The 24707-nt window shown below is 38.3% G+C and overlaps 1 protein-coding gene and 1 pseudogene across 2 annotated transcripts in view; one reads left to right on the top strand and one right to left on the bottom strand.

The window, feature by feature from the left end:
• XPR1 (xenotropic and polytropic retrovirus receptor 1) overlaps positions 1 to 24707 on the bottom strand; it is a 262003-nt gene that overhangs the window by 153158 nt on the left and 84138 nt on the right. The window lies entirely within an intron of this gene.
• On the top strand, positions 23103 to 23772 carry LOC701279 (ribonuclease H2 subunit C pseudogene; annotated as a pseudogene). The gene has a single exon (XR_001441222.3). The product of XR_001441222.3 is annotated as a ribonuclease H2 subunit C pseudogene (transcript).

The following is a 24707-nucleotide window of genomic DNA, read 5'->3' as shown; positions in this document are numbered from 1 at the left end:
ATCAAATACTTCAAGTTGTGGTGTGACACAGTCTTATTCACTAAAGGTACTTAAAACATTTTTGAAATAAAAATTCTGAACAACACTTAATTAAAAACGTAAAGGATCAAGCTCAATCTTGTCTTCCCAATTGAATTAACAGATGTTGCTTGTTTTTGTTTGGAATACAAGTCATTTCATGGAATTAATTATTTAGCTAATATTTTCTTTCTTATAAAATCTGGTGTTAATTGGAAATCATTTTTTCTTCAGTCTAAACAAGTTAAATGTCTAGCAAGAGCCATAATGGAATACTCAAATCTGTTTAAAACCATTAAAGTTACTATTTGATTAGACAGTTTTCAAATAGACTTGGACTATTAAATACAGAACAGACACATTCTGTCTGACAACATGTATTTCTGAAATGAAGTGTTTCTGCACTTCAAATGCATTATTGAAAAGAGCCACAATAAAAACATATTCAAGACCAATTCCTATCAGTAGTCAAGAGAACTAATTTTTATTTCTGTGATTCCTCACTAGCTCACTCATTACAGATGAGGAATTCTACTAATTATGTACATCTGCCAAGATCCTATTTCCAAATGAGGTCATATTCTGGGTAACATAATGATATTCTTGCTGCTAAGACAATGGTCCCTTTTCAGTACTTATTTTCTGAGACCTCCTCCACTGTATTTCACAATTCTGATCACTCATAGTTCTTGATACCCCGCCCCCTCAAAACCCCATCTTCGTTTCCAAGATACCAATCTTCATGATAGGGTCTTCCTACTAAAATCTTTCGCCTATACAATGAAGGTTTCAAAATCTTGTTCTCTAGCCACTTACTTACTGGGCTGATACGCCATACTGAAGATCTGCCACTGGCTGTCCCACATGTGAAACTGGCCCACTGTACCACATAGAAATGGACCCTCTCAGTCTTGAAACTTGAGAAAGTTTCAAGTTACATTGTCTTATCTGAGTTCCTTTCTCTGGAAACCAACTATCAGGCCTCTCAGATCAAGGAATTGAAACTTCCCAGATCATTGCATCTGAACAATAAGATGCCAGACCCCTGACCCATCATGATTGCCTAACCCACTGCCTGTTTGCTGTTGACCAACTCCTCTTCCTTACCCGTCCCTAATTCCTGCTTTTCCACACATGGTTACATTTCTTTTGCTATATAAACAAACCCCTAATTTTAGTTGGTCAGAGAGATGGATTTGAGACTGGTCTCCTATCATGGCTGCAGCACCTGATTAAAGCCTTCCCCTGGCAATACTCCTTTCTCAGTGGTTGGCTTTCTGTGTAGCAAGCAGCAGGCCCTCAATTAAACCCCCAGTGTTTTGGTAACACATGCACCTTAAATTTAACATGTCCAACACTAATTTCAGTAACCTGGAAGTGTAATAGTTAGAAGCAAAAGCTCAGGAATAAAGACTGCCTGGGTTGAAATTCTGGCTCTGCCTCTTTCTTATTAAATATCTGACCCTGAAGAAGATACTCTAATCTTTTTTTAACTGTTTCTCTCATCAGTAAAACCAAAATAATAATTATAAGTGTCCTCAAAGGACTGTTACGAAAATTAAATGAAATTATGTATATAAAGCATTTAGCAAAATGCCTGACATACAGGAAGCACTCAAAATATCAGCTACTATTAACATTATCATCATCTTCAAACTTCCCTCAAAAACATCTTTTTCTGGTTTTCTTAATTTAGTTGCCTTAACTGGCTATCAATTGCCTAAACTAGAAACTGGAAAGTTATCCTTGATTCCTTCCTATTACTTTTCTACCAAATAAAATCCTGTCTTCCCTAGTTCCTTTAATAGTTCTTAAAGCCACTGCTCTACATTTCTACCACCTCTATCTCCATATACCTCTCCTTTTACTTCTTTCTAGATTATTAACACAGATTCTGAACTGTCTTCCTTGTTTCCAGATGAGCCTTTCTTCTAATCTATTGCTGCCAAACCCTTCCTTCATATCTCTTATCCCCTTTCTCAGTTAAAAGCTTCTAGTTCCACGCGCATCTCCACCTAGTGCTTTTTACCCTCTGTATCTACCAAATATAGCACAATACTGATTGTATTTGTTGGATGAACAAGGAAACTCTGCAAATTTATAGTCAATTTGGAAAGAGCCAAAATGGTAAGAGGAGTGCTGGGAAGGAAAGAACATGGCCCTTTTAAATGATATGGAAGTGGAGAAGGGAAGTGTGGGGTAGAGGAGGGCATGGTTCCTAGCTAGGGGTAGGAACAAAAATAGTCCCCATGGACACAGGTAAGGACAGGCATTTTTGTTTTCCTGCCCAAATGTTGCATTTCCCAAGACCACCTTGGCCTGCCACGCCCCTATCCAGTGCCTACAGAAACCCCCAAGACCGTAGCAGGCAGGCACACAGGCCACTAGATATCAAAAGGAGCACATCAGTGAAGGAACACGCAGGCGGCTGGACGTCGAGAGGAATGCACCGACATACACCGGGACACCGACGGGCCACCAACTAGAAGCAGAAAGATGCTGAGGTTGGCTGCCACAGAGAGAGCCCAGGCCGCTGAGCGGCCCGACTCCAGGCGAAATCGTCCCCACTCCATCTCCCTTCTGGTCTGCTGAGAGCCACCGCCACTCAATCAAATCTTGTAGTTATTCTTCAAGCCCAAATGTGATCGGATTCTTCCCATACACCAAGGTAAGAACCGGGATACAGAAAGCCCTCTGTCCTTGCGACAAGGTAAAAGGTCTAATTGAGCTGGTGAACACAAGCCGCCTAGAGATGGCAAAACTAAAAGAGCACAAGGTAACACATGCCCACTGAGGCTTCACCTGTAAACATTTACTCCTAGACACTGCCATGGGGTCAGAGCCCACAACCTGCCCATCTGTATGCTCCCCTAGAAGTCTGAGCACTGGGGCGCTGAAGAATCAAGCCACTTCCCCATCGCACATCCTGTGAGGGGGACATGGGAACTTTCCCCATTTCAAAAACAACATCTATTTGTCAAAAATCACCATCAATAGTTTCACACCAATATTTCATTAAGATCTACTTCTGGAATATTCAATTAAAAGGCCACCTTAAAATTATGAGAGTATTATCTAGTACAAAACAGTAATAAAAAATACATAAGCTTCTGAAAAATCTTACTAGGAGTTAAGCATATTAATTAAGATATAAATAACCATGAGAAAATATATCAAATTCATAGTAAAAGGGAAAATTTTAATTATCAAGACCCAGAAAGTTATTTTTACTTGACATATTGAAAAAAAATGTCTTACTTCAGAAAGGCATTTTATTTTACTTTACTTTTTTTTTGAGATGGAGTCTCACTTTGTCACTCAGGCTAGAGTGCAGTGGGGGAATCTCGGCTCACTGCAACCTCTGCCTCCAGGGTTCAAGCAATTCTGCCTCAGGCTCCCAAATAGCTGGGATTAGAGGCACAGGCAACCACGCCTGGCTAATTTCTGTATTTTTAGTAGAGGCAGGGCTTTGCCCTGTTGGCCAGGCTGGTCTTGAACTCCTGACCTCAGGTGATCTGCCCACCTCGGCCTCCCAAAGTGCTGGGATTACAGGCATGAGCCACCACGCCCAGCCTAGAAAGGCATTTCAAAAAGCATTTTTAAAACCTGTAAAAACTCTAGATCCGTGCTGTCCAATACAACAGCCACTAGCCACATGAATACCTGAAATGTGGTAGCCAGTTCAAATTGAGATGTGCTTTAAGAATTAAAAACATAGCAGATTTTGAAGACAACATAAAAATGTAAGATATCTCATTAACAATTTTTATATTGATTATGTGTTAAAATGATCATACTTTGGATATGAGTTAAATAAAATACTATTAAATTTAATTTCACCTTGCTTCTGAAACCAGTCCAATATTCCCATGGACTGTCCTTTTGAATGGACATAGAAATTAACCCTTCTGCTGTTAAAGTTTGACACTTGTAGTTGTTTTATCTGAGTTCCTCAGGAAAGGACCTTCAGGTCTCTCAAAAAAGGTATCAAAGAACTGAAAGTCACCAGATCACAGCACCATATGCCTCCTTGCCCCTCCCTAGTTCTTGTTTTCTTACATATTGTTACATTTTTTTCCCTGCTATATAAACTCCTTCTTTTGGTCAGTCAGGGAGATGGATTTGAGACTGAGCTCCCATCTCCTCGGCTGCTGCACCTGATTAAAGCCTTCTTCCTTAGCAATACTTTTATCGGTGATTAGCTTTCTGTGTGGCAAGTAGCAGGACCTAGACCTAACTTCTGGTGTTTCCGTAACACTTCTTTTTATTTTTAAAATGTCTACATACAGAAAATTTTAAACTGCATATGTGGTTCACACTGTATTTCTATTGAATGGTGCAGATCAACACCAATAATTCTAAACTAGGCACTAGTAAAACGGCATATCACAACCACTTTAATTATCTGAATAACCTAATATATTAATACAATGTAATAAATTCTAGAGTAATGAATGAAGTGTTATAGACGCAGGGAACAGAGAATCATCTAAATACACAAAGATTCACCAGAGCAAGGATACTTGAATTGAATTTTTAAAGAAGAAAGTTTTTGATCCAGGAGGCCAAGGCAGGAGGATCACTTGAGCCCAGGAGTTCAAGACCAGCCTAGGTAACATAGCAAGACCCCATCTCTGCAAAAAATTAAAAAATTAGCTAGGCATGGTGGTGAATACTTATGGTCCTAGCTATGCAGGAGGCTGAGCGGGGAGGATCACTTGAGCATGGATGTCAACGCTACAGTGAGCTGTGATTGTGCCACTGCACTCCAGCCTGAGTGACGGAGTGAGACCCTATCTAAAAAAACAAAACAAAACAAAAATACCACAGTGGGGGAAAATTTGCCAAAAGGAGAAGGACTTAATATGCAAAGGCAAGAAGCTATGATAGAGCCTGGCTGCCAGACTCTGGCACATTCAGGAAATGGTGGAAACTTTAAGTATGGAATATGGGGGGAAATTATTCATGTAAATCTTAACACCTCTTCTAAACAGTAAGCTTACTGCAGGCAGAATTTGTGTCATATATATTTCATGTGTAGAATATACAATTTCAATAAATATTTGCTAATGTACTGATAAAAATTCATCATAAAGGTTTCTCTATAAATCCTTCTTTTAGAAAATGAAAAGTCAAGAACCTGAAATTCAGAGGCATCCTGTTACCTAACTTCAAACTATACTATGAGGGTACAGTAACCAAAACAGCATGGTATTGGTACAAAAGCAGACACACAGATCAATGGAAGAGAATAGAGAGCCCAGAAATAAAGCTGCAACACCTACCACTCTGATCTTTGACAAAGTTGACAAAAACAAGCAATGGGGAAAGGAGTACCTATTCAATAAATGGTGCTAGGATAACTGAGTAGCCATATGCAGAAGACTGAAACTGGACCCCTTCCTAACACCATATGTAAAAATCAACTCAAGATGGATTGCAGACTTACATGTAAAACCTAAAACAATAAAACCCCTGGAAGATAACCTAGGAAATACCATTCTGGACATAGCCCCTGGCAAAGATTTCATGCTGAAGGTGCCAAAAGTAGTGGCAACAAACTCAAACACTGACAAATGGGACTTAAACTAAAGAGCTTCTTGCACAGCAAAAGAAAATATAAACAGTAAATAACTTACAGAATGGGAGAAAATATTTGCAAACTATGCATCCAACCAAAGTCTAATATCCAGAATCTATAAGGAACTTAAATTCACAAGCAAAAAACAAATAATCCCATTAAAAAGTGGGTTAAGGACATGAACAGACATTTTACAAAAGAAGACATACACATGGCCAACAAGTATATTAAAAAATACTCAACATTACCACTCCTTAGATAAATGCAAATGAAAACCACAATGAGATACCATCTCACACCAGTCAGAATGGCATTATTAAAAAGTCAAAAAATAATAGACGCTGGCGAGGTTGAGGACAAAAGGGAACACATAAACTGCTGGTGGGAATGTAAATTAGTTCAACCACTGTGGAAAGCAGTTTCGTGTTTTCTCAAAGAACTTAAAACAGAACTACTATCTGACCCAGAACTATCATTCCCACTATTGGGAATGACCCAGAACTACCATTCCCACTTAAAACAGAACTATCATTCGCATTACCAAGTATACACCCAAAGGAATGTAAAATGTTCTGCCATAAAGACAAATGCACACATACGTTAATCGCAGTACTATTCACAACAGCAAAGACATGGAATCAACCTAAATGCCCATCAATGGTAGACTGGATTTTTAAAATGTGATACATATAACACCATGGAATACTATCCAGCCATGAAAAAGAATGAGATTATGTCCTTTGCAGGAACATGTATGGAGCTGGAGGCCATTATCCTAAGCAAACTAACACAGGAACAAAAAAACAAATACCTCATGTTCTCATTTATAAGCAGGAGTTAAACATTCAGTACACATGCATACAAAGAAAACAACAAACACTGGGGCCTACTTAAGGCTGGAGGGTGGGAGGAGAGTGGGGACCAAAAAACTGCCTATCATATACTATGCTTATTACCTGGCTGATGAAATAATCTGTACACTAAACTCCTATGACACATAATTTACCTATATCACAAGCCTGTACATATATCTCTGAATCTAAAATAAACATTCAACAAAAAAGAACCTGAAAATTAATTTAACAATTATTGTAATTCCTAATTTTGGCATTCGATCTTTCTAAGAAATTAGGGAAACATTGTGAAGTCTGGTATGAAGCCGTTTGTATTCTAATACAGGTTTTGTTCTTACAAACTTTGGAATCCTGAGCAAATCAACTAAGTTCTCTGAGCTTCCATTACCTCACCTGTAAAATAATGACATAGAGCAATGCTTCTCAAACTCTAATGTGTATATACGACTTATCAAGTGATGCCTAAAGTTTTAGCAGCCTCTCGGAGCTTATTTGAAATACAGAATTAGTTAATTGGAATCAGTTAATTGGAATATGAACTTTAACAAGCTCCTAGATGATACATCTGTCCAATTAAGTCTGAAAAGTACTGACTTTGAGGATAAATATTACCTACGATCTTGTTTCCAGCAGTTCCTCTAAGTAGCTGAGTTTTACTTTCAAGTATTCATAGCTGGCTGGTATCAGTTTATGGTATCCTCTCTCACTGCCCACAGCTTGTAGCCCCATCAACATAGTTTTCATTACTACCCCCTCAATTATAAGCAACTCCTTTTTCTCACTACCGCCATATACCAGTGTTACTTTTTCATTCATATTTTCTGTCTCTAAGACTTTTTCCTAAATCTTTTAAAAAATCTTAATTTTCTTTAAAATTGCCCCTGAATACACATTAAACGTAAATCCTTTTGCTTTACAGAAAGACTGGTTATATCAGAAGCATGTGAACCAGAGCAACTCCATCTTGAATAAGCGCTGGGTAAAATGAGGCTGAAACCTACTGGGCTGCATTCCCAGAGAGTTAGGCATTCTAAGTCACAGGATAAGACAGGAAGTTGATACAAGATACAGGCATAAAGACCTTGCTGATAAAACAGGTTGCAGTAAAGAAGGCGACCAAAATCAAGATGATGATGAAAGTGACCTCTGGTCATCCTTACTGCTACACTCCCACCAGCACCATGACAGTTTACAAATGCCATGGAGAGGTCAAGAAGTTACCTCATCTGGTCTAAAAGGAGGAGGCATGAATAATCCACCCCTTGTTTAGCATATAATCAAGAAATAACCATAAAAATGAGCAAACAGCAGCCCTTGAGTATGCTCTTGTCTATGGAGCAGCCATTCTTTCATTCCTTTATTTTCTTTTATTTTTGTTTGTTTGGTTGGTTGGTTTTTGAGACAGATTTTCGCTCTTGTTGCCCATGCTGCAGTGCAATGGTGTGATCTCGGTTCACTGTAACCTCTGCCTCCTGGGTTCAAGTGATTCTCCTGTCTCAACCTCCCAAGTAGCTGGGATTACAGGCATCCGCCACCACACCTGGCTAATTTTTGTATTTCTAGTAGAGGCAGGGTTTTACCATGTTGGCCAGGCTGGTCTTGAACTCCTGACCTCAGGAGATCCACCCACCTCAGCCTCCCAAAGTGCTGGATTACAGGCGTGACATTCCTTTACTTTATTAAACTTGCTTTCACTTTACTCTGTGGACTCGCCTCACATTCTTTCTTGTGCAAGATCCAAGAACCCTCTCTTAAGGTCTGGATCAGGACCCCTTTCTGGTAACAGTTACAACATAACCTCTTCAGGCATCCTATATCCCACTTACATTGTATTATTTCTTGTTCTTTATCATATTAGAAATTAAAACATATGGCTAGGAGCGGTGGCTCACGCCTGTAATCCCAGCACTTTGAGAGGCTGAGGCGGGCAGATCATGAGGTCAGAAGGTCGAGATCACAGCGAAACCCCGTCTCTACTAAAAATACAAAAAAATTAGCCAGGTGCGGTCACAGGCGCCCGTTAAGTCCCAGCTACTCTGGAGGCTGAGGCAGGAGAATGGCGTGAACCCAGGAGGTGGAGCTTGCAGTGAGCCGAGATCACGCCACTGCACTGCAGCCTGGGTGACAGCGAGACTCTGTCTTTAAAAAAAAAAAAAAAAGAAGAAGAAATTAAAACATACATTTAAAAATATTTACCTATCAACTTAAAAATAACAAAAATAAATCCATTACATGTTAACATAAATGAGTCAATTTTACAAAAATAAGCATTCCCTCTACCTCCCTCCCAAATGGTGAGAAAAGTGGCATTATTTTACATGTGTACAAATCTCTCTGGTGTCTGTCTGGATTAATAGAAGCTGGATTCTCACATCTGCTTCAGCTAGCCTCCGGAATACTCCACTTTCTACACATAAGAAAATGAGAGTGAAAAAGGCAAATAAAGCCTCAGCACTATTATGTAAATAGTTTTCAGTCTCAGGGACCCCAAGAGGTTGAATGGATAACACTTTGATAACTGCTGGCTTACAAGAAACAGAACTATGTCCCGAGTTTCCGCAGTTGGTTCCTTCCAGTGGGTTCTTGCTCTTGCTGACTTCAAGAACGAAGCTGCGGACCTTCATGGTGAGTGTCACGGCTCTTAAAGGTGGTACAGACCCAAAGGGTGAGCAGCAGCAAGATTTATTGTGAGGAGTGGAATTGAAGACAGCGTGGAAGGGAATCCCAGCAGCTTGCCCCTGCTGGCTGGGGGTGGCCAGCTTTTACTCCCTTATTTGTCCCTGCCCATGTCATGCTGATTGGTCCATTTTACAGAGTGCTGATTGGTCCATTCCCAAACCTTTAGCTAGACACAGAGCGCTGACTGGTGTGTTTTTACAGCGTGCTGATTGGTGCGTTTACAATCCTTTAGCTAGACACACAGTGCTGATTGGTGTGTTTTCACAAAGGGCTAATTGGTGCATTTACAATCCTTTAGCTAGACACAGAGCGCTGATTGGTGCGTTTACAATCCTCTAGCTACACAGAAAAGTTCTCGAAGTCCCCACTCAACCCAAGAAGTCCAGCTGGCTTCACCTCTCAGAACCACTAACATTCATTGAGTATGCCAAGCATTATGTTAAATATTTAACATACATTATCTCATTTAATTCTAATAATAATTTGAAGTAGATACTATTAGGGCCATGTCATACTCGAGGGCACTAAGGTTCAAAGAGTACAAAACTTGCCTAAGGGCACATAGCAATTAAGGAGTGAGGCCAGTATTTCAATCCAGGTTTTCTGACACTGAAGCCCACACTTGGAGTTACTTTGCAGTATCCCTCTTAAAGCAAGAGATGCCAGGGGAAATTCAGATTTACTTACAACAAAACTGTTAAAATGAGAGATACTATATATAGGTAAGTTCAATGAGACTTTGGTGAATTTGGTCTTATTCAGTAAAATCAGTTTAAGCAGTTACTATGTGTAGTCTTTTGCAAGAGAATGCAAAAATATGTTTCTCCTTAATTAGCTTATAATTTAGCTGGGGGAATCAAAGCAAACAGTGAAGGATAAAAAATAAGTACAAGAAAGGTTTGGAAGTCATAAAAGATTAATGGATAGAGATGGGGCTTTTCTATTCATGTCAGGGTGACAGTGCAATAGTGGTCACCTACCACTAAATCACTCTACATCCTTTTTTCCCCACATTTTTACCCTTTACTCCCTATCCCTATTCTCTCTTAGTATCTTTCATCAGGAAGATTAGTCATATCTTCAAAAAAAAATTCACACTATCTTACTGGTTCTCCAACTTTTGAGTCCTTAAAAATAACATTTAAAATGCACATTATTCCAGGATGTATCCACTAAAATGATGCTACAATAAATCCTGGGTATGGTTAAGATTTTTAACCAGACTCTCCAGATGCCTCACAGATTACCCTTTGAGAAAGGGAAGCCTCAGTATTTCTAACTTATACTTGAATGTGTTCGATACCTTTAGGGATCCTTACTCAGTACCATCTATATATAGACTCTGTAACTGTTTATAAGCATGAATAAAGTCAAGGTCTGAAATGTTCAATCCTTGTTTCACCATGGAGGTTCATTCTATGCTATGGTATGAGTTTTATGGCAATGGGTTTGTGGAAACAAAAAATTGCAGCACGTCTTAGAATCAAAAATGTATTCTCCATACCACCACAGTTTAACTATGTTTCTGTTATCAATGATGTATATACATCTTAAATGTTTACAAACTAATATTAAATTGATAACTGAGGAAATATTGAAGCAGACATTGCCTCTCAATACAATGACTTTTACATTGACTAACTGAAGGTATCTTTCTTGTTCAGCATATCAAGTGGTGTTTATTAGTTCTAGCTAAATAACGTTTATCTGGTCATTGCTGTGCTTCAACGAGTGGCAGCACATGGAAAAGAAATCATATATATTTAACTCCTTAAAATGAATTTATTGTTTAATTATCAATTTCTTACTCAACATTTTGCCAACTTTAGCCACTTACACCCACAAACCCTTACTTAACTTTATAGGCAGTTTACATTATGACTTTTCCAAGTCCCAGGCACTTTCACCTCTGTAAGTCACTTCCTCCATTTAAAAATAGTGTATATTAAAAATCATATTTTACAACTTCATTAATATGAAGACAAATATAATTCAGGCTGGATTCATTATTCATCACTATTATACTCATTTTTTCTCCTGTAAAAATTAATTAAAATTAAAGTGAATTTTATGGGCTCCTATAAATAGCATGGGCCCAAGGCACTGTGCTTACTGTGCTTAATGGGTAAGTTGGCCCTACTCCAAGGCCCTGCTCAAAGGTCACTTCCTCTAGATATTCTTTGATATACCAAATTCACCTCAAGTCAGTACGCCACCTTTTTTTCTGACAGCACTTGATTCTCTTTTCTTTTAGAATATGTGTCTCACATTAGATAAGTATTCTAATCTATTCTCTCCCCTATAGGACCATAGCTTACTCAGTTTTTTGACTACCGCCTCACCTCCAGAAATTGAGATGTAATTCTGGTTGTTTTTTATTAAACTAAGTATTAACATATTCAGAAGTGTATTTAATTTTCTCTCCAACTTCGTTTGTAAAAAGAAGGGTAAAAATATGAACTGTAAGAACAGAAAAGACTGAAAAGCACTAATAGTCATATACAACATCCAAAAAGAAAGGTTTTCAACCATGTGATGCAAGATAATGAAATGGCCAAATAACTCAAGAGGCAAGCTAACTGCTTCTCCTGGTAAATGATGTATCTGGATGACCCTAGAATGAACTGTGAATTCAATATAATAAAAAAATATGATGGAGAATTTTAAAATTAAGATGGCTCTGGATAACCAGGGCATAATAGATAAAGGACAGAGAGGAGGTTCCAGAAGAGCTGAAGACAGGTAAGGGAAGAGAAAAGGAAGAGACTATTTTACTATCAATATCTTTCTGAATGGGACTATATTATGTCATCTAGTCTCTAACAAGATGGAAAGTATTTTCTCAAGAGTCAGGGGCTCTCAAAAAGGAATAAAATGAAAGTAGTTCCTGCTACAAGGAAGAAAGCAGTTCTTTATATAGAATTTTACTAGAGAAAACTGCTACCATATATAGACTGATGGAAAGAACTTCATTTGATGCTATTTGATTTGGTACCTTTTATGGCAAAAAGGTCCTGGTATAATAACCAGAGTGTGTAACTCTGACGTTACCTACATAATTAATATAACAATAGTTGTAAATCTCAAAAATATGTGCACATGCTAAATTTCAGAAGTATTTTAAGTTGTAAAGCTTTTGTTATGCAGTACTGCTAATGGTTACTTTATAACTTTAAGTTTTAAAATATAGAATGTAACATAAAAAGTTTCAGCAATGTATGAATGCTCCAATTTTCTACAGGGTTTGACTCCCTAGAATACTTCTATCAAACAGAAAGCCGAAACGGGGAAGACAGAGAGATATTTTTACGTTGTATGCTCCGTAAGAAAATACAAAAATGGTCTTTAAAATTTTTCAATGACAAAGCTATGTGGTTTATCGGTAACCCCAAAACTCTGAAAAATTCCTGATACATAGTGGACACCTGTTGCATTAACATACAAAATTAAAGACAATGTTCTCTACTCACCCACATAATTATTTTGCTCTTTTAATTACAAAAAGTGATAAAATGAAATGCATTCATATTAAAGGTCTTAGGGGACAAATAATTCCACTGATCTGTGTAAATATACCACCTGTCCAAAACACACTAGTCTATAAATAATCATTGCTCTTCCCAGTCCCCAAAATGGAAACATCATTTCAGAAGGAAAGCAAAGCAAGAGAGACAACTGTGTCAAGCTAAAAAATAGTCTGAACTCTATTTTAAGACCAGTGTTTTGATGGTCATTTAGTTTTCTTAGGCAAGATTTTTCAAAAGGACAGTCAAATCAAGGTTAATAATTATAAATTAACTTATCAGCTAAAAACAAAACTGATAAAATAACATTTGTATTCAACTAAGTTTTATTATACATCAGATCATTTTACACCATGGGCCAATATGAAATGCACAGTCTCATTTCTCAACTAATTTCTACAATTTCACTTAGTCTTGTCTTAAAATGAAAGTTCTAAATAAAATCAAAACATATAACTGAGTATGTATGTTAATTTAAAGTAACATTTTAAAGGTCGGGCGCGGTGGCTCACATCTGTAATCCCAGCACTTTGGGAGGCTGAGGCGGGTGGATCACTAGGTCAGGAGTTCAAGACCAGCCTGACCAAGATGGCAAAACCCTGTCTCTACTAAAAATACAAAAATTAGCCGGGTGTGGTGGTGGGCTCCTGTAATTCCAGCTACTTGGGAGGCTCACTGCAGCCTTGACCTCCCGGGCTCAAGCCATCCTTCCATCTCAGCCTCCAGAGTAACTGGGAATACGGGAATACAGGCATACACCACCACACATGGCTAATTTTTTTTCTATTTTTTGTAGACACGAAGTTTCACCACCTTGCCCAGGATGGTTTTCAACTCCTGAGCTCAAGCAATTCGCCAACCTCAGCCTCTCAAGGTGTTAGGATTACAGGCAGGAGCCACCAAGCCTGGCCTCATGTATATCTTTTGACTCCCACAAAACATAACTACTAATACCCTTCTGCTGACCAGAAGCCTTAGTGGTAACATAAACAATCAATTAACACATATTTTGTATGTTTTATGTATTATATACTGTATTCTTACAATAAAGTAAGCTAGAGAAAAGGAAGTCATAAGAAAAATATATTTACTATTAATTAAGCGGAAGTGGTTACTATAAAAGTCTTTATCCTCAATGACTTCACATTGAATATGCTAAGGAAAAGGAAGAAGAGTAAAATGGGAGGTTGGTCTTGCCATCTCAGGGTGGCAGAGGTGAAAGGAAATCCAATATAAGTAGACCTGCACAGATCAAATCTATGTTGTTCAATGGTCAACTATATAATAAAATATAAATTTTAGTAAGACATGTTTTACATATAGTAGGACAATGACTTTCAAACTATGAACTGCATAGCCAGAAGTAAAAGACCTGCTCAAATTCAAGGCAGGCATAATTTCTTTCTTCCCTTTTCTCAAAACTTACTTTAATATTTTATGCCAACTGACATTCCAGACCAATTAAGAACAACCACCTGAGTCAACCCACAGTCTGTCAAATCCAACACTCTCAGACTTGTTAGCTCAATGTCAACAAATGGCACCAAAAAGAAAAAATGATATGATAAATTTATTTAAAACACTAATATTGAACCTGGATTTCACCAATGTCAGTGCAAAATGGGAGAATTTCCTTCTAATTTTTTTTTTCTTTTTGAGACAGAGTTTTGATCTTGTCACCCAGGCTAAAGTGTCATGGTGTAATCTCAGCTCACTGCAATCTCCACCTCCTGAGTTCAAGCAATTCTCCTGCCTCAGCCTTCCAAGTAGCTGGAATTACAGGTGCACACCACCATGTCCCATCTTTGTTTTTACTAAAGATGGGGTTTCACCATGTTGGCCAGGCTGGTCTTGAACTCCAGACCTGAAGTGATCTGTTCACCTCAGCCTCCCAAAGTGCTGGGATTACAGACATGAGCCACCACGCCTGGCCTCCTTCTAACTCTGAAAGAGTTTAACCACAAAAGGCTCTCATTTTACCCTCTGATTCTTTTAAACATACTGATATGGATATATATACACAAAGGCATAAGGGCACATAACTCTTGAATAGAATAGCATATATAAAATTTAATTTATTGGTGGGTACAACAAAAGGCAATAGTATTCTAAATCCATGGTTTTCAAACTTAAGCATGCATTCAAGTCCCCTGAAGACCTTGTTAAAATACCAATAGCCAGGCCCCACCCCAAAAGTTTCTGATTTAGTAGGTCTGGGGTGAGGTCCAAGAATTAGCATTTATAACAAGTACCCAGGTGATGCTGTTGGTCTAAGAACCACACTTTGAAAATCACCACTCTAGTAATATATTAAATTATAATATTCATTTTTCATGTCATATAAAACCATACCTCAGATTACTCTAATTCATCAATTTATAAATGCTGCTTTATGCCAATGATTTTCAAATTTCTTTTACTGGATGACAGATAATTACCATGACTTATTTCCTCAAGTCTTTTATGTTGTATCTCTACCAAAAAAGAAAAACTTCCAAAAAGGCTAAAGAACTGTCATATTACCAACTGCTTTAAGACAATGGAATCTGAAAGTCTACCCTATGTCAATATATTATTACATTTGCCATCCCTCATCAATCAGGTTTATTCTCCAAGACACTCTGCCTTGGTTTAATTATTTTTTCTTTTTAATAATTATTGAAAGATAATCTAATGAACTTTATTACCATCTTCTTTTTTAAAAGCATCCCCTCTCCTATCTACTAACACCCCCTCCCAAGCCCTGCTCCCTGCTTTTCTTCTTTCTGTCAGAACCGCTTACCTTGTTATAAACCATTCTAAATATTTTGGCTCTACTAATCCCCAAGAAAAAAAATTTGAAAGATGCTAAAACACATCAATATTCATTAAATATCAAATTCAAACATTTTGGTCTACTAGACAGAGCCCTAACATACCTGTTCAATCTTATCTTTCAGATATGTCTGATCCTTTTATAAGTCCAGTGTTTTATTTGCTCAAAAGAAAATACTTAAGAGCATCTAACTTACAATGAGATGAAATGACTGAACAGTTTATGTAAGGTAGGATTATTATTTATCTAATCATTTTCTCTAAATTACAGCTAATTTAAATGGGTGATTTTTTAAGATGCTCTCAATATAAAGAAATGATAAAATGTTTAAAGTAAAAATCTAACTATCCTGATTTGATCATTACACATTGCATACATGTATCTAAATATCACTCTGTACCCCACAAATACGTACAATTATTAAGTGTCAACTAAAAATAAAAGACGGCACAAAAAGAAAATACCAAAGCTGGAAAGCAACAGAACAGCATCTTTAAATTGCTGAAAGAACAAAGGTCTACTTTGAATTATATTCCTGGTGAAAACATTCTTGAAAAGTAATGGTGATATAAAGTTTTTTTAATAAAGAAAACCTGGCAGAATTTGCTGCCAGCAGACCTGGCAGTTGTTTAAAAAAAAAAAAAAGGAAAATGGGCTCAGATGGAAAAATGGAAATGGAGAGATAATCAATACCAAAAAACAGAAAAATGAGATAAAGGAATATTAACTGTAAAACAAACCCACAGTGTTTTGCAAAATTTAAAATATGTGTAGAATCAAAATATGTGAAAACAATATATAATAGTGAAGGGTGACAGATGAAGTATTAAAGGTTCTAAAGTTCTACTGGGGAAATGGTTAAAAAGTAGTAATTTGTATCATATTTAATAATTCAAGAATGCATTCTGTAATCTCCAGTGTTAAAAAATGTAATTCTATCGGCTTCTAGAAAAATGCAAATGTTAAAGATCTGCCATCATAAAATCATGAACTATATAGCTGGTAAATAGTTCCGAGTTAATTATAATACATAAAACATAATCTCAAAGCCAAACAAATGACTGTTGATATAAATTTGCAAAAATTAATAAACTTGATAGGGTAAGATAAGTCCAGTAGAAACCTTTTATCCTGAGAGAAAGATTGCAGGTATAAAACTAAAGAAGCTGCTATAAATATAACACAGATATGTTTAGGGTGGCAGCCATAAAGGGAAAGAAGTTGGTAGAGTCACCTGAAGAAAGACAGTCTAGAGCAGAGTGCAGTGGCTCACGCCTATAATCCCAGCACTTTGGGAGGCTGAGGCAGGCGGATCACCTGAGGTCGGGAGTTTAAGACCAGCCTGACCAACATGGAGAAACACCGTCTCTCCTAAAAATACAAAATTAGCCGGGTGTAGTGGCACATGCCTGTAATCCCAGCTACTCGGGAGGCTGAAGCAGGAGAATCGCTTGAACCTGGGAGGCGGAGGTTGCGGTGAGCAGAGATCTTGCCATTGCACTCCAGCCTGGGCAACTAAGAGCTAAACTCCGTTTCAAAAAGCAAACAAACAAAATAAAAACAAAAAAAAACAAAAACAAAAACAAAAAAGATAGTCTAACACTGTAATCAAGAGGAAAGGATGCTGGAGAGACATGCTTACTTCATATTCACACAGGCACTGGGCAATCCCTAAATTTTGGCCCTACTTAGAGATGACCCAAGAAGACCTATAGCTGATGTTTTCTATACAAGGACATTTACTGGGGTAAAGTAGTTGCAAGTCTTTGGCCACAGAGGGTAGTAAATCACACACACATGCATAAAAAAGATGTAGTCTAAGAACTTGGAGTGATTAAAGTCATAAAATTACCAAAGTTCTCCTCCAAGTTGATAGGAAATATATATATGTAATATATATTTTTATATTTTTATTTTTATATTATATATTTAAATATATTTTTGTATTATATTTTTTTACGTATTTTATATATTATATATATATTTTTTGATACAGGGTCTTGCTCTGTCACCTAGGCTGAAGTGCAGTGATGCAAACACAGGTCACTGTAGCCTCGACCTCCTGGGCACAAGCGATCCTCCTCCCTCAGCCTTCAGAGTAGCTAGGATCACAGCCACATATCACCATGCCTGGATAATTTTAAAAAATTTTTTTGTCTCACATATTGCCCAGGTTGGTCTCAAACTCCTGGGTTCAAGTGATCCTCCTGCCTTGGCCTCCCAAAGTGCTGAGATTACAGGCATAAGCCACCACACCTGGCCAATAGGAAATTTTTAAGATGATACATTTAAGGAATTATATTCAGGAAGTATCTCATCTCTACCTGAACTGTCCCTACACAAGAAATTTGTGCTTTCATCTGGTCCCTCATTGTACCCACGTGTCACATAATATACCTCAGTTTGTATTTGGAGACATAGCTTCAGAACCTATCTGAATCACACCACATTTTGTTCCCATAATATCTTCATGGTGATCCTAGGCCAAAAGAAATAACAAATATTTCTATTTATTAAGCAGTTAGGTCCAAGCAGCTTAATAAATATTTATGTCCTGCTGGACACTACACAACTTCTCAAACTTTGAAATCACATTGGACACTACCACTCTCATTTCCTGATTTCACTGGTTTTCACACAGTACTCACGTTTTATCTCAGAAACCATTAAAAATCCATCTTTACAAATACATGACAACATCAAAATAAATGCAGTGAGATCTAACATCAAAACTGTTAATTACCTTGCACTAGTAGTTTTAGCAGTTCCCAACAGATGTCAAGTAATGCTGTACTTCCCTCAAAAACGTAAAATATCCCATTGGTACTCCTATGGCACCCCCAGGACATCTCTGCACAGTTTGGGCTCCTCAGGTATACAAGCTATCAGCGATGACTCTATTCTGAGGAAGAACAGGTGAAAAGCTAGTGACAGAAACTGAACAAGTAACAGATATGAGCAAGGGAGAAAAACAGAGTAAGGGACATAGAGGGAGAGCAAAAGCAAAGACAAGACAAGAGGCATGGGGGAGCAAGACAGAGTAGCAAAGATAGAACAGAACACAGAGAAAACAATAAAGCAAGACAAAGACAGAAAGAAAGAAACAGACAGATGGTCAGGAAGAGACAGATGCATAGAGAAAGATGAATAAGGAGGGACAAAATGATGAACAGGGAGACAAATGGACAGGGAGACAAAAACAGACCAAAAGGCAGGGGCAGGGAGAAACGGACTAACAGTGAAGGAGGAGAGACAATGATTGGGTAGGGAGACTGAAACAGGGGGCAAACGGGGGACACACGGGAGAGAGAGGATCAGAAAAAAAGTGAGACAGAATTAGGCAGACAGGAATGAAAAAGAGGGAAGAGTGAGTCAGAGAGACAAGGCAACACTGTCAAAGAGGAAGACAGGCAAGAATAGATGCAGATATGAGGACTGAGAAGGAGTAGGCAAAAGGAAGAAACACTGAGTGAGACAGAGAGGAAGTGGGCACACATGCGAGAAGAAAGGAAAGGAGGCAAGAAGAAAAGGAACTCAAGAAAATCAGAAGAAGAAGGGGAAAGAAGCTCCCCCTCACATCACCCCAACCTTGGGGAACAGGGATTGCACTCATAAATTCATTACTTAAAGGCATGACCCCTACAGTCTACTAGTATATGAAAAAGAAGTACAAATTATCACAATAATTATTAAAGACACTGAGTTCCATATACTTCAGGGTTTTTTGGTCAGAGAAGAGACTCTCTCTTTGCATATTATTAGCAAATATAATCTATATTCTCTTACTTCAGATATTAATATTCTCATAGAATTTCATGGAGCCTTGTGAGCTTCCAAGAGTCTCTGCTCCAAGCATCCAATATAATATGCCAATAATTTGTTTTTCCTAGAAAGATATAATCACATAAAATTACATAGGAATCAATTTTAAAAGAATATTAAATTTGAATGCATTCTGTTTTTAGGACATACCAGCTACACATTTCCTTTCAAAGTGATATAAGACAAGCATTAATTTAGTTTTGGGTGGTTTTTTTAGCTGTTTATTGAAATTCCAAAACTAATAAAGGAAAAAGTACAGAGAATAATATTCTAAGCCCCAACATGTGCAATGCTGAGCTTCAACAATTATTAACATTTTGCCAGTGTCATCAACTGATGCCAATGTCATCAGTCACATTTTAACCATAAGAAATAAAATTCTAAATACACTTCCAACTTTTTTCTTTATTAGTTTCATAAATTTTTAAAATGCATTTTTATTTAATCATATTGGACTTTAAATAAATTACTGATAATCATTATGAAATTATCAAACAAACATTTGACTAGTGTTTCCAGAATTAGAATCTCTGTTCTCAGATTCAATAAATCTATGTCTGTACATTTCCTTGGTATTTACATATCCCAGATTTTCTATATATTTTACAAATGAAGATCATACAAAATCTGTTCCAGGAAAACAAAGTGTTACCACTGAATAGTCAGAATTATGTTGTAAAATTAAGTGGGAAAATACATTATAATCTAATTCAGCGATTCTCAAATGTTGCTGCACATTATCGTGACCCGAAGAGCTTTAAAACATACAGATCCGGCTGGGCGCGGTGGTTCATGCCTGTAATCCCAGACTTTGGGAGGCCGAGCTGGGCGGATCACGAGGTCAGGAGATCGAGATGAGCCTGGCCAACATGGTGAAACCTCGCCTCTACTAAAAATACAAAAATTAGCCAGGTGTGGTGGTGGGCACCTGTAATCCTAGCTACTTGGGAGGCTGAGGCAGAAGAATCGCTTGAACCCAGGAGGTGGAGGTTGTGGTGAGCCAAGATTATGCCACTGCACTCCAGCCTGGGCGACAGAGTGAGACTCTGTCTGAAAAAAAAAAAAAATACAGATGGTCAAGTCCCAAGATTCTGATTTAGTCAGCTTAAGGTGCATGCAGTCAGTTCAGATTTTTGTTTTTTAATGTTGCCCAGGTGATTCTAATGTGCAACCACAGTTATGAATCACTGATCTAGTCCTCTTCCTGCCAAATACAAAAATTCTCCCCAATGTCCCTATGTGGTAGCTACATAACATTCAATTCCAAAACTTACGACATCTCCAACAATTTTATTTGGGGGCAAATTGAACTATGTGAAAGTTCTAACATACCCACTGGTTCAAATTCTGTTTTATGTGGTCACATAAAATGATTCTAATTTTTGTTCATTATCAGTTATGAAGTATCCCCTAAGTACTCTATGTTAAACTTTTCTTCAACTATTATCTTTACAACAATTTTCAAACCCATTCCCATGTGGTGATGGCTCATTTCTAGAGAAGTTCAGTGATCCTTTTAAAAACACAGCACCTATAACCAATACCCAATACTCCAAAAAACGACAGTCTGATTAATGCTCTGCACAGTAGTACTATCACCTTTTTGTTGTTGTTGTATAAAACTTAATACATAGCATTAATGTTTTTTAAAGTTGTATCTTATTACTGGCTCATACCAAAGAAACAGCTAAACCCTTAGATTATATTAATTGCAATCATGCTACCATTCTTCTATCCTACAGATTTTTTTAAACTTCATATCTATTCAATTCTATTAAATGTAACTACTGGGTTGGTGCAAAAGTAATTGCGGTTTTTGCCACAATGACAAAAAACACAATTACTTTTGTACCAACCTAATAGTAGTGTGCTAGAAAATGTTTCCTGGGGTGTTTTTAGGCAGGTTTGCCAATTTCTATAGTGTAAATACTCCCATTGTGGCCAATTTCAAGCTACCAGCAGTGAACACTGGGTTGAGAAGAGATAAAGACAATTATCATAATCTCGTGTGAGACAGTTCCAGCACACCACTAAATTTAATTCATCATTCTTAGCCAGAGTTTTCCACCACAGACTCTAAAAACATATTTTGAAAATAATATTTCCCAATCCACACCTAAGATTCTATGTAGGAGATATAGAGTGGGATCTGGGTATTTGCATATTTTTAACAATCCCCAGGTAGTTCTGAGGCACACGCTCAGGAAAAAAAACACTTTTGGCTGCCACTAATCTGTCAATACTCTTTGGTTATAAGTTGTTCAATCAACTCCAAATCCTCCTAACTATATTATCATTCATCTCGCATATTTTGATCCTCCACAAGAACAGGTTTTAAAACCTGTCATGACAGGTTTTAAAAAACAAATTTTATGCCCATGACATTCTCCTATTCAATTAAGAGAACTAACTTCAAAAGAAAATTAGGGCTAGGCATCGTGGCTCATGCCTGTAATCCCAGCACTTCAGGAGGCCAAAGTGGGCGTATTACCTGAGGTCAGGAGTTGGAGACCAGCCTGACCAACATAGTGAAACCCCTTCTCTACTAAAAATACAAAAATTAGCTGGGTATGGTGGCAGGCACCTGTAATCCCAGCTTTACTTGGGAAGCTGAGGCAGGAGAATCACTTGAACCCGGGAGGCAGAGGTTGCAGTGAGCTGAGATTGTGCCACTACACTCCAGCCTGGATAACAAGAGTGAAACTCCGTCTCCAAAAAAAGGAAAAAGAAAATTATATGTGTTTGGCATGGCTTGCTTTTGTGAATCAATATGAGCTTCTAGAAGATGAGCAGATTACTGAATATTGAAAAATAATCCATTTAAGGAAGGTCCACTTCCAGGTCAGAAGGAGGACCTGAAGGCCAACTACCACCTATAAGTTAAACAAACAGAAAACTGAATAATATACCTAAGTCATTTGTTTCAAGGTAACAAACAGCTGCTGAAAGAGCAAAAACTAGAGGTAAAGGACCTAATTCCAGAGAGGGAAGAATCTTAGAGAGGTGAACTTACCTTCTGAAGACACTTAGCCTAGAACATTTACCAATTTGACAATCAGGTGTGAAGCCTAGAACCTGAAATTTATACCTGCAGAGGGCTGATGCTAAGAGCCAAAAATAAAGCAACAGAGATTTTAGCAGAGAAAAAAGCTTACACTTTTAAAAACTAGAAAAAGAAGGATAAATTAAACCCAAAGAGCACAGAGCAAGGAAATATTAGAGTGGAAATCAATAAAATACAACATAGGTAAACAATAAAGAAACGTGATGATACCAAAACAGGTTAGTTTGAAAAGATCACACAGGCTTGAAATTAGACAACAAAAAAAATCTAAGGCCATGCGGTGGCTCATGTCTATAATCCTAGCACTCTGCGAGGCTGAGGCAGGAGGATCACTTGAGGCCAGGAGTTCAAGACCAGTCTGGGCAACACAGTGAGACCCATCACTACAAAAAACAAACAAACAAACAAACAAACAAAAAACCAAAAAACTAGCCAGGCATGGTGGCACCCACTTGTATCACTTGTGCCCAGTAGTTTGAGGCTGCGCCACTGAACTCCAGCCTTGGCGACAGAGTGAGACCGACTCCAACAAACGAACGAAAAGAAACCAAAACGCTATAGCTGATATAGCCCGAAGTTTATCTGATTTATCTATTATATGATATTCCACTCTAGGGATTGTCCACTCCCTTGATGGCTACCTCCAAGAATTGAGAACCACATACAGAGCTCAAGAAGCTTTCATTAAAACAACTTCTCGGCCGGGCACGGTGAATGCCCTCCAGAAACTGAAAATCCGATCTTCAGCTTCAGCGTCAACCCGCGAGCCCTTGCGTCGCGTAGAAGCGAGGATGGAGTGCGGCGACGAGGCGGCCATCGAGAGGCACCGCGTCCACTTGCGCTCCGCCACGCTGCGCGACGCCGCCCCCGTCGCACTACACCTGCTGCCCTGCGAGGTCGCGGTGGACGGGCCCGCCCCGGTGGGGCGCTTCTTCACGCCTGCCATCCGCCAGGGCCCCGAGGGACTCGAAGTGTCATTTCGGGGCCGCTGTCTACGGGGCGAGGAGGTGGCGGTGCCGCCTGGCCTCGTGGGATACGTGATGGTGACGGAAGAGAAGGAAGTGTCCATGGGGAAGCCAGACCACTTGCGGGATTCCGGGACTGACGACCAAGAAGAGTCGCCGCTGGAACGGGACTTTGACCGCTTCATTGGAGCCACTGCCAGCTTCAGCCACTTCACCTTGTGGGGTCTGGAGACCATCCCTGGCCCGGATGCCAAAGTGCGTGGGGCCCTAACTTGGCCCAGTCTTGCGGCAGCGATTCACGCACAGGTGCCCGAGGACTGAGAACCAGAGCTTGAAATTCAAAGCTGCGATCCCTTCACAGCAGTAAACCAGCTCTTTGGAACCACTGATTCCATCACCCCAATAAAGGAGCTCTTTACAGCAAAAAAAAAAAAAAAAAAAGAAAGAAAATCCGATCTTCAACACTGTCACGAATTATTTGTGTAACACTGGGTAAACCAGCAGACAGCTCCCAGCTTTGGTTTCCTATGATGAAAAATAAGGCAATCTCTAAGACCCCTATCCATTCTAACATTCTATGAGTCCAGGATTCGTTATGGCATGGACTGTCTACTGACAAATTTGCCTACTCTGGCCAACAGAGTTCTAGTGTGTCTAAACCCAGCAGGGTGATGCTCATAAATAAATACAAGATTCCTGAAGTAGTCTATTCAGTAAAGAAGTGTGAGATAATTACTTCCTTATTTCTGAACACTTTATTTACATTAATACTTTCATCAGATTAGATTATCTGGGGCTATATTACATTTAAACAACCATATACTTAGTAGTATCCAAACCAGGCACTTTGGATGCTACTGACTACAATTAACCAATACTGCCCTAAAAATCTTGTTCTCCCTTTTCCCTTATTTTCCTAAATGATTTTTTGGTATTAAGCAGAGAATTTGAGATTTTTCTTCATTAGCCCACATCTTAATATATTTAGGCTACCATCTTAGCTTCTTGGATTCTGACATTCCAGAATATCAGCTATTCTTTCCAGCTAATAAAGTAAATTGATTCTGAATCGCATACTACTGTATATCAGCATTCTCATCAAAAACACTGATTAAAATGCTCATTAAAATTGCCAAACAACAGAAAAGGGTTGCAACAGAAATATAGTTTCCAGTTAAAAAAAAAAAAGAAACTAGAAAAAGAGGAAATTAAACTCAAAGAAAGAAGGAAGAAAATAATAACAATCGAAGAGGAAATCAATTAAAAAGAAAACAGGGTCAGGTGTGGTGGCTCACACCTGTAATCTGAGCACTTTGGAAGGCCAAGGCAGGAGGATCCCTTGAGCCCAGGAGGTCAACACCAGGCTGGGCAACATAGTGAGACCC

This window comes from Macaca mulatta, chromosome 1 (genome assembly GCF_049350105.2).
Source record: "Macaca mulatta isolate MMU2019108-1 chromosome 1, T2T-MMU8v2.0, whole genome shotgun sequence".
Lineage (NCBI taxonomy): Eukaryota > Metazoa > Chordata > Mammalia > Primates > Cercopithecidae > Macaca > Macaca mulatta.
This window is presented reverse-complemented; position numbering and strand designations above follow the sequence as displayed.